Source organism: Lampetra planeri, chromosome 11 (genome assembly GCF_965212315.1).
Source record: "Lampetra planeri chromosome 11, kcLamPlan1.2.h2, whole genome shotgun sequence".
NCBI lineage: Eukaryota > Metazoa > Chordata > Hyperoartia > Petromyzontiformes > Petromyzontidae > Lampetra > Lampetra planeri.
Genome location: NC_136117.1, coordinates 9,130,622 through 9,142,989, shown reverse-complemented (window position 1 = coordinate 9,142,989; position 12,368 = coordinate 9,130,622). Strand labels below are relative to the sequence as shown.

At 41.6% G+C, this 12,368-nt stretch overlaps 1 protein-coding gene across 2 annotated transcripts in view; it reads right to left on the bottom strand.

The window, feature by feature from the left end:
• Positions 1–10,982, bottom strand: part of LOC144721274 (FERM domain-containing protein 4A-like) — a 118,020-nt gene extending 107,038 nt beyond the window's left edge. For both annotated transcript variants that reach the window (XM_078598770.1, XM_078598771.1), the window contains exon 1: positions 10,701–10,982. The gene's annotated coding sequence lies outside the window, so the exon portion shown is untranslated. The remainder of the gene's footprint in view (positions 1–10,700) is intronic.
• Positions 10,983–12,368: the final 1,386 nt, after the last annotated feature.

The window sequence follows — 12,368 nt, the reverse complement described above, 5'->3', positions numbered from 1 at the left end:
GTGTCCTCTCTCTGTGTGTCCTTGTGATGTCTGTCTGCTTATGTCTGTCTGTAGAGAGGAGCCGGAGGAGAGTGCTTCTTTGCCCAGAACAGATGGCAGCGCTCGTAGGGCCTCTTCGTCTGTCCACTCGAGAGCGTGGAAGGCAGCCTCGAATCGGCGGACAAACTCCTCCCAATCTTCTTCCTCAGCCACAAACTTGTCGACGGGCCCCAGCCGACGCGGCCGTCCGGCCACCTGCTCTCCGTGTTGGGTGTTTAGCCCTGGGGGTTTTGGCGGGAGCGGCGGCGGCTGGCGTGACGAGGTTGGTTGCGGCTCCTGCCCGGCCGGCTGGTCGGCGTCCGGTTCCCGTGGCCTCTCCTCCCGTAGTACGCGTGGGGGTGGGGGTCCCGGTGCCGGCGGGCCCCCCATAGGGAGCCTCTGCAAGAGCTCCTGGAGCGCCCTCTCCACGCGGGCCATGCGGTCCTCCATGCGATCCTCCAGGCGATCCGGGCCCCCTTCTGCTGCTTCTGACAGCAGGCCCCCTTGTTGCCCAGGATGTGAAGGATCCCCGGCCCCTGCTTCCTCCTCCCTCGGCTCCCTCCCGCGAGGATTCTTCTTTGTAGCCATTAGGATCCCACCGCTGCCACCAAATGTAGAGAGGAGCCGACACGAGATTGCAGGGGTCTCGTCCTTTATTCCTTTCCTTCCATCCACACCTGTCGCCAGCCGTCCCAATCCCGTTCCCGCCAAAGGCCCCCCCTTCCCGCCCGTTCTCTCCTTATATCACCTCGATCACCCCTCCCCCTAACCCATCTATTGGTGGGAATCCTTCCCCTGACACCCCTACATGTCTATAGTTTTCTAGTTAGATTTTTATTGCTATTTCTTTTATGCCTGATGATGATTGCTTGTGTTGCAATCGAAACGTCGCTATTATTTTAATTTATTATTTTATTTTTAGACTTGACTTAACCGAAAGAACCAAATAATAATTCCTGCAGTCACGAAAGCTCCAAATTAAGATTATTATTTTATTATTTCCATTCTACGTGACTTTACTGAAAGAACCAAGAAGATGAAGCCATTGCTGGTTATAGTGAAGTCGATTTTATTTTTGTTTACATGCGCATGGCACATTTCTGCCACTCAAGGTGCCATCAAATAACTCAACATGAGATTAGACAATTTTAAACAATGAGCGAACATTTATATACATGTACAAGCACTATCTACAGTTATTTAAAACATCACAAAAATAAAAGCAAGTTGTGCCTGTGAGTTCGTTTTACCATACTTCACCACACTGGTCAGTGCGAGTTAGTAAGGGAGGGGGGGGTGTGTGCAAGATCGGATAATATTTCTCTTCATGTTACGTCAGGCTGGGAATTGGTCATCGTGTTCATAACGCAGTGTGCTAACCACTGCACCACTGATCCATACAAAAACAACATGACTCATAAATATCATAAATATCCAAACAAAGACTGTTGAAAAGAGTCTTGAGATGCAGTGATGCCTTTCTGTATATATTAATTAAATATTAGCTTTACACTACTACTTACTAAATCAAATATATAACATAATTTCACTATTTTTTTTATTTGATCACTGAGCTATATACAGTAGCTCTTTTTCAGAAGCGACCTGGCCACAAATGATAGTTCAAGGAAGTGGCTTATCATGTTGACATTTCTAGCAGCCAAATACTTTAAACGCATGCTTCTAAATGTGGAGGGAAAAACCAGAGGACCCGGAGAAAAATCCACGCGACCACGGAGATAACATGCAAACTCCAAATATACAGGCGTCAGGGTCAGGATCCATCCAACGACCTCCCGTATACCAGACAAGGCAGATAACATCTCGCCACCGTGGCATCCCTTAAAAACTGGTGATCAGAAAACATGTTTAAAATTTCATTCTCCCTTGGTGTAAAGTGCAGTCTCCAACTCGATGTCTTTGGTATCTATTTATGTGCTATGAAGGGGCAATTGCCTGAAACATCGCCTTATATATTTAGCATTTTAAGGCCACAATTGTATTGATGAATGTGTTGATTTTGTTTCGAATTTGTGCCTTGCACCACTGCCAATGCAGCATCACCAAATGTTTATGTTTAATTGCCGTATATGTAGATGCTTTCCACAAAACACACTGCAGTACTGTACTGTATACTTCACCTCCATAAACGCAAGATAAACTCCCTCAAAGTAACCACGTAAATAAGTGATGTAAGGCAGTACCTTCTGTACAAAGGAATAACAGTTTGACATTTTTTAACTGCGTATGAATAATGCATCGGTATTAACAAGACGACAACATTCATGCAGTGCCTTAAACTGGAAAGTAACTAGTAATTTGTTCTCAAATAATTGAGGTGCACATCTTTAATTGCACGTTCATTAATATTACGTGTTATTGAGTGTGTTTTCTCCAGAAATACTCACTCAATCTCAATAATCGTATTGAGGCGGGTGCTGTCAAGTTTTTGGTGTAGGGGAAATATTGCTACGTGTTAATCTCAATTGAGACATTTGAAGGCACATGTTTTAATTGGGATGTGTGGCCAACACCAACAACACGACGGAGTTTTGTTCGATTTGGGAGGAAACCAGAAAGCTTGGAGGAAACCCATGCAGAACAGAAGAACAGGGGGGAGGAACATTCACGCTCCACACAGAAAGTCGGGAAGAGAACCCAGGCCCTTTCCTGCTGTGATGCACAAGTATTACTATTTGTGCCACCCAAGTGACCAGCACAATACAGAAGTCGTGAAGACATCCACAAGAGAACTAACCATAGCTCAATGAAGGCAAGCAGAGGATGTGTGGCTGGGTTCAGTGATATATTTCTTCTTCTTGGTTCTTTCGGTAAAGTCACATAGAAGGGAAATAATAAAATAATAAAAATAAAATACAATTCTCACGACATTTCGGCCACAACGCAAGCAGCCGTCTTCAGGTGAAGAACAGGTCTGTCGGAAAGACAGCATTCAGATGCTGTCTTTCCGACAGACATGTTCTTCACCTGAAGAGTGGCCGAACGTCGTGAGAATTATTTTATTGTTTTATTTTTATTATTTTATTATTTCCCTTCTTCGTGACTTTACCGAAAGAACCAAGAAGATGAATCCCTGCAGTCACGAAAGCTTTAAATTTATATATTTCTGTTGAGCTGATGAGGGGAGAGTGGTTGGCTTCAAATGAACTTCACTCGTCATACAGATCCAGCGGAATACAATAACATTAGCTCCATACAGTTCAAATACAAAGGCACAAACACATAATGCATAATTCAAAGCCAGCTTCCACACGCGGTTACAGTCATGGAAGGATGATGCTCAATAAGAACGAGGTAAGAATTCAAAAGATGCAAATGAAATGCGACAAAATAAGCAGGCAGAGTGAAAGAGAGGCCACATTTGTCTAGAATATAAAATCACGAATACACTTTGTTTGAGCCTGTATTTTAAAAGCGAGTGAGAGGACAGTGAGGATTACAGAAAGTAAAAGAACGTGTCTAGGGAACAGGAGCCGCAAAGATCTATCAATGCCTGTCACACGGAGAGGTGAGAAGAGAGGTAGTGTTTCCTTAAGTGCAATGGGAGGACGACATGGTAGCTGCCAATAAGATCAGCCTTACACATCACTTGCAAAATTAAATTATAAAACAAAAAAATGTATATGTCAGGCAATAGTGTAGAGCCATGCCTTAATGTTCATTTAAAATATGACGTTAAAATGCAACAATCATTACAACTACATTAACGTGCTTATGTCAATGTAAACTAATAAGGCGTGCCCTACGATTGTGTGAAAGTCACGAAAATGAATTCATTAGCGATATAACAATGGACTAACGGTGGATGAGAGGTGGTGGGAAGGTGAATGCAAGTTGGGGATGGGGAAGAAATGTGGAATAAAAGGAAGATGTGTGCGCTGACAAGGCATAAACATCTCTTTAAAAAAAAACAGATTTCACAGTTCTCATTATAAAACATATCTCTCCAGTGAAAAACGGTGTGAGCTCACAAAGAATGGTTGTAAAAGTCTATCAAGGCCAGCTCACATTGCAAGTCATGAAATAAAAGAAAAATGTCAATACACTTAACCGTACCAATGATTATTCGTAAATGCATCCGCTGCTGATTGTTAATCATTATCTAAGATTTAGACTTTGTAGAGGATACTCTTTGGTTCTTTCGGTAAAGTCACGTAGGTATAAAATAAAATAAATCACGACGTTTCGGGCGCAACACAAGCGTCCGTCATCAGGTGGGAAAGCATGAGTATGGATTCCTGCAGTCACGAAAGCTTCAAATCAAGATTGTGTAGAGGATATTAACGAGTTTAATTTGAGTGCAATATATTGCTCGAGTGACACGGTTACTGGGCTTGCAATCCCGAGCAGTTGAAAAGTTCAAATGTCTTAAATTCCGCCCCCCCCACCTTCGTTCATCCAGAAGTATAAATTGGTGCACGACAATTAGACGATAGTCAGGTGACGTGTGGTCAATTATGAATACTCCCTCTTTTAAACTGTAAAAAAAAATTCGATTAAAAGCTTTCGTGACTGCAGGGATTCATCTTCTTGGTTCTTTCGGTAAAGTCACGTAGAATGGAAATAATAAAATAATAAAAATAAAACATAATAATAAATTAAAATAATATAATAAGATAATTATTTTATTATGTTTTCTTTTCATTATTTTATTATTTCCATTCTACATGACTTTACCGGGAAGGAACCAAGAAGATGTAAAAAAAATTTTTACCAGGTAAGGGCAAATAAGTTCTATAGCTCTTTTTCAGAAGTGACCTGGCCAGAAATGATAGCTCAACGAATTGGCTCATCACGTGGAGATTGATAGCAGCCAAATACTCTAATCGCATGTTTCTAAACGCGGAGGGAAAACAACGGAGGACCCGGAGAAAAAATCCTCACGACTACGGGCAGAACATGCAAACTCCAAATATGCAAGCGTCAGAGTTGAGATTTTACCCACGACGTCCTGTATACTAGGCAAATGAGTTGGCATCTCACCACCACGGCACCCCAAGATGGCTTACCAAGATGTATAGCAGGCATGCAAGAGTATGCCAACACTCTGTCCAGAGGGGATTTATAAAGCTCCCTCTGGTGGAGGCCATTCCACCAACAGTTGCGTGAGCAAAGCATTTGGAGGGCTGCATCTATATTTAGTAATTTATTTAACATTACTAGCGTGTATCATGGCCGACACCATGATTATGGTTGCATTTTTAAACTCGGGTTAACGTCCTCCGAGGACAAAAAAAAAGAATTTTCTGCTTCTCAGAAGCACAAATGCAAACGTGCCTTGGCACCGTCTCAGAAATCTGCCCGATCAGTGGCTCTGCGCAGCAAAGGTTGTAACAGACAGCACATGCAACCTGGAATCCTGACATCCCATTGGTCTATACGTTGTGTTTTTTATTCACATCGTCGAGTTCAATTATGAGTCCACATGTGGAGTAAAAACGAGCCAGCTCAGAATTTTCCAGAGCAGCAGATTCAGGTGTGGCCAATAGATTTATTATGCGTTTCATGGAAAACTATCAATCATTACATTAACTTGCATTCAGCACACAGAATAATACGGGTAGTCTGGAAAAGCATGCCTGGCTGGCTGGCTGATATTTGCTCCACATGTGAAATTAATAATTAGATCTCTGCATTTATTAAAGAAGATGCAAACAAGACTAGCTTCAGCCAGTAGCAGAGAGGCAATGTCAATATATACGTCTTCAGAAATGTGACCCAGGTCAAATATGCATTCATTAAAAATTAACCCGTAAAAACAAAGTTTTTCACTATAAATCTTTTATATGCGTGGCGGCTAGAGTCCTCTCGTCCTCTGGCTTGAGATGGCTGCCACCTATGGGTCAGATGATTGCCTACCACCATTAAGCAATTGGTAATTAAATATAAAAATTTAATTCCTAAAAAGTGTAAAGTTATGGAAAAAAAATTTCACGAAAACAAATTGTCACGCACAACGAGTCTGTGTGCAAAATGTCAGTGGGTTAAAAAACGACCGAAAGATTTGCGCGGTCGTAAGCGCGCAAGCAAGCAAGCAAGTGAACTTAATATAAAGGATTTAAAAATACCTTTCTCTGAACTGTGCTGCATCCTGTAAAGTGGCCCCATTAAGTTATTAACAAGGAACATGAATTTCGATTTAAAGCTTTCGTGACTGCAGGGATTCATCTTCTTGGTTCTTTCGGTAAAGTCACGTAGAAGGGAAGTAATAAAATAATTAAAATAAAACATAATAGACCTGTTCTTCACCTGAGGACGGCTGCTTGCGTTGTGGCCGAAACGTCGTGAGAATTATTTTATTATGTTTTATTTTTATTATTTTATTACTTCCCTTCTACGTGACTTTACCGAAAGAACCAATAAGAAGGAACATGAACGCATTGGTTCTTTAATATCGGTGTGTTCATGCCACTGCTGGCGGAAGGGCCTCCACTCGAGGGAGCTAAAGAGAGCCCTCTTTAGAGGGAACTTGGCCTACTCTTCCATGCTGGCCAGACGTCTTGGGGGAGGTTGGAGTACCCACACTTTACCCCACCAGACGCGACCTGTCAATCAACTTTTGTGCACCCATTTACAGTATACATAGTAAGATGAAATTGCTCACCGTTTCAAGTCCTGTGTTGGGAGATTGAACCTGCGACCTCTGGATTGAAAGTGAAGTGTGCTAAACATTATATCTTGGAATAACTGCAAGTTAAACTATAATAAATAAAATCTAAATAACCTACATGTATTCATCTCAAGTTAAATCTTTTAAGGAAAAACCTTTTTTCATCAGCTACATTTAATTCATTTACTTTTCATTGTATCAGTGGTTTGTTTTCCCTTAATTAATGTTCCATACTATGGTTTACAACCTTTTACAATACGCTATCATTGTTTTAACAGACAACTGTTTTCAAGTAGTTTTGGATTTGTTTTGGGGTGTTACTGTGGTACAACCTGAGCACCATACAGCACAATTGCAAATGCATAGGTATTTGTAATTCTCGATTAATTCCCACTTGGAATTTGAATCTTTTAGTAATACATGGGCCCAGCAAATAATCACCAATATAACTTTGCTGTAGCTCTGTAATACACTGGGAAGTAACCCGTTATAATCCTTCCGAAGCCTGCAAGACACCTACACAATGCTCCGGGTCCTCTAGTTTTTCCCTCCACATTTAGAAACATGCGTTTTAGAGTATTTGGCTGCTATAAATTTCCACGCGATATGCCACTTCGTTGAGCTGTCATTTGTAGCCTGTTTACTTCGGAAAAAAATAGATATTGCTCAGTGGGCCTTACATGGTAAAATAAAAAGTGTATAGTTTAGTTTAACACACTGAAACAAAGCCACTTTGCTGAGGAGCAAGTGTCTTCTCAACAACGGTAGGTCATGCACTAACTGTAAAATATCCATACAGCCCTGGAGCAATGGGTTGATTCACACTAGTGAACAGCTTTTGTGAAGGGTAACAATCTAACAATCCGCATGTTTTACCCTCGCTGTGCCAGACAAGGTGCTCAAAGGTGAACCCATTCCATACCATTCCCTGGACATTTACCACCAGTTGCTATAAAAGGCTGTTGGGTTTTTTTCCCCCCATTGCTGCAAAAAAAATCCCTCGATTGTCCAAATACATTATAATCCTTTGGATTTTAATCACCGGCCGAGGCTAATATCAGTGGATAATTCTATCCCCCTCACCCCCGACTCCACCTTTAACACTCCGCATTGACCAGAATGGTGAAGTATGGTCAAACACACGCTGTGATGAGTCCGTCATTCAGTGGTAGACTGACAAGAGGGATGTACATGAACATTTCATCTTTTGGCCTACAGGTCCACCAGATCGATGTGGTTTTTTTTTATTAAAGCAATCATTACCAACATATTGAGAGAAAAAAACATGTAAATGTGAAAGTATTTAACTGGAAATTAAATCCGTTCACGTAAGTTTCCATTCGAAAAGCAGCTTCATCATCTTGTCGTACAGTATTCTTGTTGGCCCTGTCCTAAGCATTGAAAGGAAAGAGCTCCTTGTTCCATATAATACAAAAAATACAGGCAGCATTTCCTTTCCTTTTGTCATGAGACTGTTATCCATGCACATTGCACAACATTCCAGTGGGAATAGTTAACCCATGAGTGCATTGTTCTATCATTACTGGTTTCACAATGCTGCATACCACATGGTTTTGTTTTAGTTATTAAAGTAAGGCGAACCAAACGACTTTGATTTTTGTTTATGGAATTAAAAAACACATGATGCAACCCGGCAGTTGACTTTTTTTCAATTCAATCTTGGAAAAAAAAACAGAATGGGAAAAACATTTTGCTCCATCTTTTGTAGTGTAAATAAAAGACACGCGAACACGTGGTTTGTTGTACCACTCGAATGCATTAGATACTCACACGTGACTCACCCACACACGACTTTTTATGTTAAGGGTAGGAAATGTGTTTTATCTTTGGTTCCAAGAAACGACTGCTGGATGAAGACCTACCCACACACACCATGTCACAGATGTTCAAGGGTGTTTTTTTTCGCATACTTCACCATGCTGGCCAGCGTGGGTTGGTGGTTGAAAGAGACTCAGGACCAATTATCACGTGACTTCCCACTGGTGTTGGCCATGGATGGGAATACAACTCAGATTGCCCGAGTGCAGTGCATTAACAATCGCACCACCACCACTTCATAATTTTTTAAGTAGAAATTTATATCAATAGACGCATTGTTAAACGAACATATGCACTGCCATTCATTACTCCATATAAAAAAAATTATGTATTTTGTTTTAATGCATTGGCCCATTGTCTTTCTGGGCTCATGGTATTTCGAAATAGTTGTTCAAGCATACAAGCTCTTGGGGCAGGTTTTGACCTGTTTGGTCTCATCAACAAAGCGAGACTTATTAAAACAACTGTTTTGCTTGCCAGATGTTATTGGCAACAATACTTACTCTCTTTTCACAATAGGCCCCTGTCCAGTGCAAAATATATATATTTCATTTCAGACAAACACTCTTTGGAACAATAACTTTTTTGTATGGACAGCTACTAAGAACGTGTTGGGTTAACTCTAAAACCATATATATATTTTTAAAACATGCCTTTTTGGGTATTATAGAAAATTATTGTATTCAATTGCATTCTTCAAACATTTAGATAATAATAATAACCTGAAACACACAACACCCAGTCGTAGAGTGTTGACACGCGTACTACGCGTGGGGTAATGCGAGCTTTAAAATATCTACCACGATGATGGCTCCAGGGGATTGTCATCTGGAGAGAAACGTAACATTCAATATGTTGTATATGGCCTTGGCACGTGTGTGTGTGTGCATCAGGGAATAGTGCTCTGAACATGCACCGCTGCTTTCGATTCAGCCAAACAAACGGTGCATAAATTACCACAAATGTAAATTAGATTCGATGACTTGGGCTGATTGTCATTTTTTCGACAACTGTGTGCATAATTGGGGATAGCCATTTCTCCCGTGTATATAAGGGAAGGGATATGAATTTAAATATGACTTCCAAGAACATACACACACACACACGCAGGCAAACAAGTAGTGGTTATATATATTGTTGTATTTTAGGCACAGCTTGTCTGCTAGATATCAAGCCAGAGGAACAAACAATTATGGATGTGCCATGCCTTGTCCAATGGCTGCACATATTGCGATGCTATTTACAGAAGCAAGCTCAGAGATGAATGTACACGCTACACATATTAGACATTGAAGTACAGTACGGTACACAGCAATTGCTTATATAACGGCCTTCACAACAGTGTCGCTTTCTTGGTCAATTGGATTTGTGAACTAGGCCATTCGATAGGAAATGATCGTCACATCCGACCATAAAGCAGGCCATTTTCATGCTGCGTGTTAAACGAGTGTCAAAGATTACAATTGTTTGATCAACAGGTCTCGTTACGTTGAAAAGAAAACCATAGGTGCCAAAATATGACAGATGAAGATGATAACAAAATAGTTTTAATTCAATACGGTACAGTTTTTGAAGCAGTTACTCTATATACATGGTTTGACATTTTAAATCATCATCATTATCTGCGGGATATGTTCTTACGATTAGTGCATTTTCGTTGGTTTACATTATATCAAATTTGATACAGATGCTACTCAATATAATTACTTATCGGATTAAAGGCGTGGAACACAACAATGCATACAAAAGACGTTGAGCAAAAATATGAAGAAAAAACAGTTAATTAGCTATGATAAAAAAAATACGCACTAAATAGCTGTCATATCTGTATATTTCAATTCCTGTCATTTTGCTCTCCATTTAGGTACCATGCAAGACACACAACAACTCGCGAGGCAAAGACCATCAGGGAATGAATGCATATGTGGGACAAATTATATTGGCATCGATAATCATGCTTTCCTAAGCATGGAGGCAAGCTCCCAGGGATATGCAGCCCGTATAAAACACGATGCACTACCGCCACAAACGCTTGCACGACACACACAACACACACAACCATCATCCCAATCTCTGCCCACCCAGCGGCTTAGGACACAACCCGCAGAATCGGCACGCCCGGCGAAAATCCACACGGAGGCATTGGCAAACACAAGCTCCTTGAGCATCCATATCCCCCCTCCCTTCCCCTCCCTTCCCCTCGCCTTCCTACCTTGGTCAGCCTGTTTTAATGTACGTGTGGGCCCGCTCGCTTGCTCGTGTATATCCCAGACGGCCGGATCATCCACCCGGCGGATGGTCACGCTGTCAACGGTGGCTGGGCAGCGGGGCTCATCGCGAGACAATTAGGAGGGCTTTAACGCTGGCAGGCAACGCGGGAGCGGAGGCGGTGGGACGAGAGAGAGGGAGGGAGGGAGTGGAGGGGAAAAGCAGCAAGCGAGCTCGCGAGCTCGTTCGCTCTGAACGCAGAGGGGCCACACGGAGCGAGCTCTGAAACAGGAAATTCACGATACGCCCAGGTAGAGGAAGGCAGCAGCAGCATCAGCAGCAGCAGCACGGTGATGTAATGCCGACACGCACCGCCTCGCCCATCCACATGCAGCTGAAGCAGCAGCAGAAGCTCGCCGTGATGCTGGTGGTGCTGCTGCTGCTGATTTTAATTCTGGTCTCCCTCTGTTAACCCTTTACCAGCCAAAACGTCGCTCCCTATGACAAAGTATTGATATGTTAAAAATAATGTAATTGCGTTGTTCATCGGAGCGTATAGGAAACCTCATTCTATAAGTCAGGTGTCAAAGTGATGTATGGCTCGAATGAGCACTGAGGTGGTGCTGCTCATTTACAGTTTACAGCCCTGAGAGGCAGTGGTGGAAATTCCACATTCCTATGGCGGGGGCGAGTTCGGTGAATACGTCAACCATATTGTTTTGGGAGGGATGATGTGCTCAGTCAACTCCAACCAGGATTTGAACGGAAAACTTTCAGACTGTGAGCCACTTTTTCCATCCACTGAAACATCAGGGTGGATAGAGAGTTAAATTGGCATAGAATTAAGCATGTAATTATTATTATGACTGTATTCATCAGTGGCTCTCGTCTCCTTACCTCAAGGAAATACTCATTTCATGCATTGTGGAATTGTAAACATAAAATAATTAAGGGAATACAAAGAACATCATTTGTTGATTTATTATAGTGGGATCTTTTCTTTATACACACTAATCGTGTATTTCTGCACAGTGTAAGAATGCCGATCGGCAATAAAACATAAGCTTCGTAAAAAACAATAACTCGGAGAATAAATATTGCCCTTATGTTTGACGTAACAGGCCCGTAATTTGCGGCGAGAGCAAAATAAATGATAACCCTTGAACTTCGTGGAAAATGCGGACGCAATTATTGCCGAGCGATAAGCCTTACAAAAGTACCGGGACTATATTTAGTGCAAGTGAAACTCGGTAAATTACAGCTTGAGTAATGTCAGGCTGTAAAGTTTGGGCTGTGAAGTGGGTGTGATGAATGTGCAGGGCTGCACTTAAAATGGAATACTGTACACACTCGTGAAATACAATACGGACGATCTCGATTTATAAAACGCACCACTAAACTTCAACCTGTTATTGTTATCAATGCTCCCTTCTGTGATTTACTCTTGAAGGGGGTAATTGTCTTTTTTTGTGTTTGGTTGCCTAAATACTGCAATTACCCGACTCCATATTCAGGATTATAAATAAGTCAACATTGGTCAAGAAAAGTGCATTACACTAATCTGCCAGCGTTAAACTAACATTGGGAAAGAAAAATAGACGATAATCACTTATGGCCAATTTTGTTGCTAAGATAATTCCCGAACGGAAATAAAATGTGGGTTTAGATGGAC